This window comes from Rattus norvegicus, chromosome 7 (genome assembly GCF_021556685.1).
Source record: "Rattus norvegicus strain SHRSP/BbbUtx chromosome 7, alternate assembly SHRSP_T2T, whole genome shotgun sequence".
NCBI lineage: Eukaryota > Metazoa > Chordata > Mammalia > Rodentia > Muridae > Rattus > Rattus norvegicus.
Genome location: NC_141540.1, coordinates 121,239,259 through 121,245,476, shown reverse-complemented (window position 1 = coordinate 121,245,476; position 6,218 = coordinate 121,239,259). Strand labels below are relative to the sequence as shown.

The 6,218-nt window shown below is 47.6% G+C and overlaps 1 pseudogene across 1 annotated transcript; it reads right to left on the bottom strand.

Moving 5' to 3' along the window:
- Nucleotides 1–4,271: 4,271 nt before the first annotated feature.
- On the bottom strand, nt 4,272–5,134 carry Ube2s-ps3 (ubiquitin-conjugating enzyme E2S, pseudogene 3; annotated as a pseudogene). Its single transcript, XR_015625770.1, has one exon. The product of XR_015625770.1 is annotated as a ubiquitin-conjugating enzyme E2S, pseudogene 3 (transcript).
- Nucleotides 5,135–6,218: the final 1,084 nt, after the last annotated feature.

Here is a 6,218-nt window from a genome sequence, read left to right as displayed (position 1 = left end):
TACACCCAGCTTTTTTGTTTGCTTGTTTGTTTTGATCCTAGGTTTTCTTTTTTAAAAAGATTTATTATGTATAAGTATGCTGTAGTTGTCTTTGGACACCAGAAGAGGGCATCAGATCTCATTACAGATGGTTGTGGGCCACCATGTGGTTGCTGAAATTTGGACCTCTGGAAGAGCAGCCAGTGCTCCTAACCACTGAGCCATCTCTCCAGCCGGATCCTAGGTTTTCTTAGGGCTTAGCAAATGTCTGCAACATCAAATTGGTGAAAGGCCCCAGCAGAAGGAAATCAGTATGTTGGTAAATGAGAAAACTAAGGTATATCAGTCTCATGGTCCCCAAGTGACTAAGTGGGGAGGGGGACTATAACTTGGGGTTCACTAGCTCCCTTCAATTTTCTCTTCACACCTCTAAAATGGATCCTGTTTTCCCCAGGACAAACGGATGTGTCACCCTGGGGTTGTTTTTGATCAGTTCAGGAACCGCTTCTGCTGCAATTGCTGGTCCTGATAACCATCTAAACTGCCAGCGCTGGCTCAGGGCCTATCACGGGTGTCCAGACCAGCAAACTGCCTTTGGTTGTACACATTTTTCCTGGAACATCCAACGACTGCGTCATGACCTCCCCAGCCCCGGCAGCATACAAAGCAAGAAACCTTGCAGCAAGTTTGGCCTCCTCAAATCTCAGGTGGGCTTTGCAGGAAGGCTTGGCAACCCCTCAGGTCAGAAGTTACACCTAGGCCCTCTGTGCTCCCAGCCCACCCTCAGAGTCTAGTCAATCCCTGACCTGGTATTTGCTGCTATTACAGCCAACACTCCAAGCACATGTTGCCTTGAGCAGATGATATACGGACCCTAAAGAATGAGAAAAAATAAAAACTTGCTGTCTCTACCCCATCCTCATCTTCCCCTTGGAGTTCTTCATTTTGTCTAGGACTGCACACAGGTATGGTGGTAGCTTTGCTGCCCAATAAGAGGGCAAGTGACACTGGACACAACATCTTCCCTTTCTGTAATTTCTCTGTTGCAGAATTTTGCCCTGTGGTTGCATAGCCTTAGTACTGGTCATTTTATGTTTATTTATTTTGGCTTTTCTTTTCTTTAATGTATCTGAGTACACTGTCACTGTCTTCAGACACACCAGAAGAGGGCATCAGATACCATTTCAGATGGTTGTGAGCCACCATGTGGTTGCTGGGAATTGAACTCAGGACCTCTGGAAGAGTAGTCTGTGCTCTTAACAGTTGAGCCATCTCTCCAGCCTCTATTTTGGTTTTTTTGAGACAGGTTTCTCTGTGCAGTCTTGGCTATCTTGGAATTCTCTTTGTAGACTAGGCTGGCCTCAAATTCATAGAAATCCACCCAACTCTTCCTGGGATTAAAGGTATGCACCACCACTGTCCAGCTAATGCTGACCACTTTAATAGAAACATCTATTTCCTTTATTATTGGAGGTCTAGCAAACATGCTTCCAGTACTCTAAGCAGCCCAAGGAAGTGGAAATTTAAGGGTTCTTTGGAAATCATTTGGCTGGTGTTTTGCTAGAGCAAACATGTGAAGGAACGTTTAGCTGAAGTGGACATAGGTGAAAGGCTAAGGCAGACTCGTGAAGGACTGCTTCACTGAAGTAGGAGAAAGGATGTTCTGCTAAAACAAGCACATGAAAGGACACGTGATGAAGGATTCTTAGTTAGCAACACATGTATCAGTCCACCTTACATTGCATAATTGAGTTCCATTTGATGGGACTCCATAGAGAGAACCGCACCAAAATCTTCTGGTGATGTGCTGCAGTTCTTTGCCACTTCCTTGGACTTGGGCTGATTGGCAAAGTGATGTCAGCTGAGACAGATTCATGTGCTAAGGCAAGATAGGTGGTGAGGCAAGGCTCGTGGATGGCATGTGATGTTTGGAGGGTATAAATAGGACTCAAAAGATAGTGGCTGTGGCTGAGCTTGGCTTTCTTATAGGGCAGGCTGTGCAGTCCTTGTTGGTCCTGTGTCTTCATTGATCTTCGCTTCCCTGAAAGGAACAGGCGAGAATTTCTTTCGGCCTTCCTGTTGGTCCTGGTCCCTCCTGCTGGCTTGCGCTGAGGCTAAGGCCTGGCTTTCTCTGCTAGGTAGTGCCACCCCTGCTGACTCACGTTTACTATCTCAACTGTACCCAACTAGATTGCTGGTCTATCCGTGAAGTGTCTGGGAGTGGAATGAACTGCCTCTGCTGACCTGTGAACTGAACTGCTGACTTCCAGACAACATAGACGGGAGGTGCTCCAAAGAACCATTTCTAAACGGGTCCACTTCCCTTGTGTCCTTTCTTTCCATTACCTCCAGTGGGTGGTGGGCTACAACGGAGGTTAAAGCATTTAAGAACCATCATTAAGAGTAGGCTTTGAAAAAATTAAAGTTGCAGCCCCACAGTAACACGATGATCTATATGAAGAGGACTTAACAAAGGAAAGGACCAGGAATGGATGGAGCTAATGGGGTCACGGCTTGATCCCTGAGGGATCTGGGCTGGGCTGGAGATGGAGTTTCACATGTCAGGACTCTTTTGTTGTCTGTCCTTGAATTTTTTTTTTCCAGAGCCAGACATGGCGGTACATGCCTATAATCCCAGTACTTGATTGTGAGTTTGAGGCCAGCCTAGGCTCAAGGAGGTTATATCTAAACTATTTTTCTCCAATTACCAAAAAAAAAAGTAATCAGGCCTTTGCTCTCATGGGGCCTACAGTCTGGCAAGGAAATAGAGAAGACTGCAGACCCTGTGAAGGTACCATGGCAAGAGACTAGGCTCAGGAAAGCCTCCGTAGGTGGCGTCTTACCTGAGGCCTGAAGGGTACACAAAAGGGCACAAAGGGCGCATTAGTGACATTTCTCAATGCTGTGATAAAAACACTTAACAAGAGCAACATGAGGAAAAAGGAGTTTATTTGGCTGGCGGTTTGGGGCATGGTCCATCGCAACAGGAAGCAGGAACTGCTGCCCACGTGGCATCCAGACTCAGGAAGCAGCCAGATCACTTTTTCCTTTCAGGGACCCTAGCCAAGGGGATGGCACCACCTACATTGACGTTGAGTCGTCCTTCAGTTAAATCTTTTCTTTTCTTCTTCTATGTATTCCTGGCTATTCTGGAACTTGCTCTGTAGACCAGGCTGGCCTCAAACTCAGAGGTCCTCAGAGATCCACCTGACTCTGCCTTCCCAGTGCTGGGACTAAAAGTGTGTGCCATCACTGCCCCTGCTACCAATGATGATTCTTAATCTCATCAGGTTGACAATTAAGAGTGAGTATCAGAGACAGAAAGAGTTCCCATAGAAGGACTATCAAGAACACTGGACTGGTAGACAGTGTACTTGTATGAGTACTGGTAGGGTCAAAGAGGGAGCCCTGGGATTAAAGGTGTGCCCTACCGGGGCTGGGGATTTAGCTCAGTGGTAGAGCGCTTGCCTAGGAAGCGCAAGGCCCTGGGTTCGGTCTCCAGCTCTGGAAAAAAAAAAAAAAAAAAAAAAAGGTGTGCCCTACCACACTCGCTAGATCTAAAATTAGTATCTTATAAAGCAGCAAATTGTCAGGTGATTGAGGCATATACTTTTTTTTTCCTTTTTCCAGAGCTGGGGACCGAACCCAGGGCCTTGCGCTTGCTAGGCAAGTGCTCTACCGCTGAGCTAAATCCCCAACCCCGTGGCATACACTTTTAATCCCAGTACTCAGGAGGCATAGGCAAGCAGATCTTTGTGAGTTCAAGGCCAGCCTGGTCTACATACTAAGTTTCAGGACAGTCAGAGCTATGTAAAACCATGTTTCAGAAAACCAACCAAACAAAAAAGCAGTGAACGCTCATAACTGCCGAGCCATTTCTCCGGCGCTTTGTTCCCTTTCTGACACAGTTACATTTATACGTTTACACGGCCACACCAGTGTTTTCCCTATGGTCTCTTCTTTCTGGGTTAAGGAGGAAAAAAAACAAACCTCCATACTTTAAACTTATATAAATGTTCATGTAAGTGATAATCTTTGCTCTGTTTAGAATTTAAAACTTACAACAGTGTGTGTGTGTGTGTGTGTGTGTGTGTGTGTGTGTGTGTGTACAGACATTCATGGGGTGCATCTTTGTGGAGGTCAGGGGATAACTTCTGGGAATCAGTTCTCTCCTACCATGCAGCATCTGGGGATTGAACTCAGGTCATCGGTCTCAGCAATAAATGCCTTTACACACTTGAACCATCTTGCCAACCCTCTGTTTGAAATTCTCTCTTTTTTTTCCCCCTTAATTTTTCTTTCTTTTTTTTTTTTTTTTTTTTTTTTTTTTTTTTTTTTTTTTTGCTTTTCCAACTTTTTATTTAGAAAACCAAATCCAGGTTCTGGTGCCCCCCATCTCCCTCCCCCACCCCAGCCATAATTTAAATAACTTAGAGACAGAGTGGGAGGGGATAGAAGAGAGGGAAGGAGAGAGAAGAGCCCCACTACAGTCGCCTCAGTGCTCGCTTCTTGTCCAACTTTTTCTTGGCTGCCAGCTTCTTATCTCGCTCACCTGCATGTTTCTTGGCCATGGGACCCTCAGCTCCTCCTAGGACCCCTGGGGTCATAGGGTCAGTGGAGGAGGCTGAAGCCCCACTGGCCAGGTCCTGGGAAGCCTCAGCCCTCCCACTGCTGGTGCTACATGCACCCCCATGGATCTCTGTGAGCAGACGGCCCCCGGGCAGCATACTCCTCGTAGTTCTCCAAAAGCAGGCGGCCTGCCTCCTCATTGAGTGCAGACTCTGGGTTAGGATGGATCAGCAGGCACTTGATGGTCAGGGCCCTCGATTGTAACCTGCAGGTCGGTGAGATCCTCCTCATTGGGGAAGACTTTAATGCCATCGGGTGGATCTGCTGTCAGTGTTGTCACCTCCTTGTACACTAGGCGGATGATGTGGGGAGGGAGATTCTCTACATTGGAGTTCATGACTTCAACAGGCCGGGGGCGGGTCCCCCCGGCCCCCTTCCTGCACTCCTCGGACCGCCGGCCGGGGCGGGGGGCCCAACTGCGGGCCGCTGTGGCCCTAGCAAGGCCCCCCGAGGGCCCGCTCCGCTCCCCACTAACTCCGACGCCCGCTACAAAACGCACGCAACGTTACGTCTGCCCGTCCGTACTGAGCCCAGATTTCTTTTTCTTAATGTGCTGTTATGTCTGTGTACCATGTGTGTGCCACCTGGCCATGGAGGTCAGAAGAGGGTATCAGTTCCCTTGAGTTGGAGTTACATACAGCTATGAACCACATATGGGTGCTAGAAATTGAACCTGCAGCCTCTGAAAGAACAAGGGCGGGAGAGATGGCTCAGTGGTTAAGAGCACTGACTGCTCTTCCAGAGGTCCTGAGTTCAAATCCCAGCAACCACATGGTGGCTCACAACCATCTGTAATGAGATCTGACGCCCTCTTCCGGTGTGTCTGAAGACAGTGACAGGGTACTCACATAAAATAAATTAATTAATTAAAAAAAAACAAAAACAAATGCTCTCAACTGCTGAGCCTTCTCCCCAGCCAGCCCCTTTTTGGAATTTTTAATGGATCTATTTTTTATTGTTCCCTGCAGAAAGCCAAGCTCCAGGAGATTTCGTTTATCCAGCAGTCTTCATTCCTCCACTACATCAAAAGGCTATCTTTATTGGCTTTGCAATGTTTGCACACTAGTCTCTTTGTTTTAAAGGTTCCCACCTCTGCAGGTTAAATTCTGATATTAAACACAGAAGGCTCAGATGTGAGTGATCTCAGTATGTCTCCATTGAATTGGAGCTCAAAGAAAATAGGGTTAGGACTAGCACCAGAGGAAGCCATTTTGATTCTGGGGGCACTTGGTACTGGTCCATTCCCCTTTCTCCACGTTTACCTCTAACCAGAGGCACATGGACTTGCAGCTGCTCTTACTATGAGGCAGTAGTCTTCAGTGAGCTCAGAAACACCAGGTCTACTCCCAGCATCTTTGTTCTCTTCCCTCCCCGGCCATCTGCTGTCATTTCCATGGCTTCAGTGTAACCCAACAGAGTGACAGGTATGCCTTGGATCTGGATGGCCTCAGTGGAAGTGAAGAGGCCAGGACACAAATGTCTGGCAGAATATGTGCAGAGACCAATTGTGAACCATGAAAGGGAGGCCGAGTCCCGCTTCAAGGATTCTGCCCCAAGCATGAAGATGAAGCCGCCATCTGCTTCGAAGGGGAGGCTGGGGAGCTTTGCCA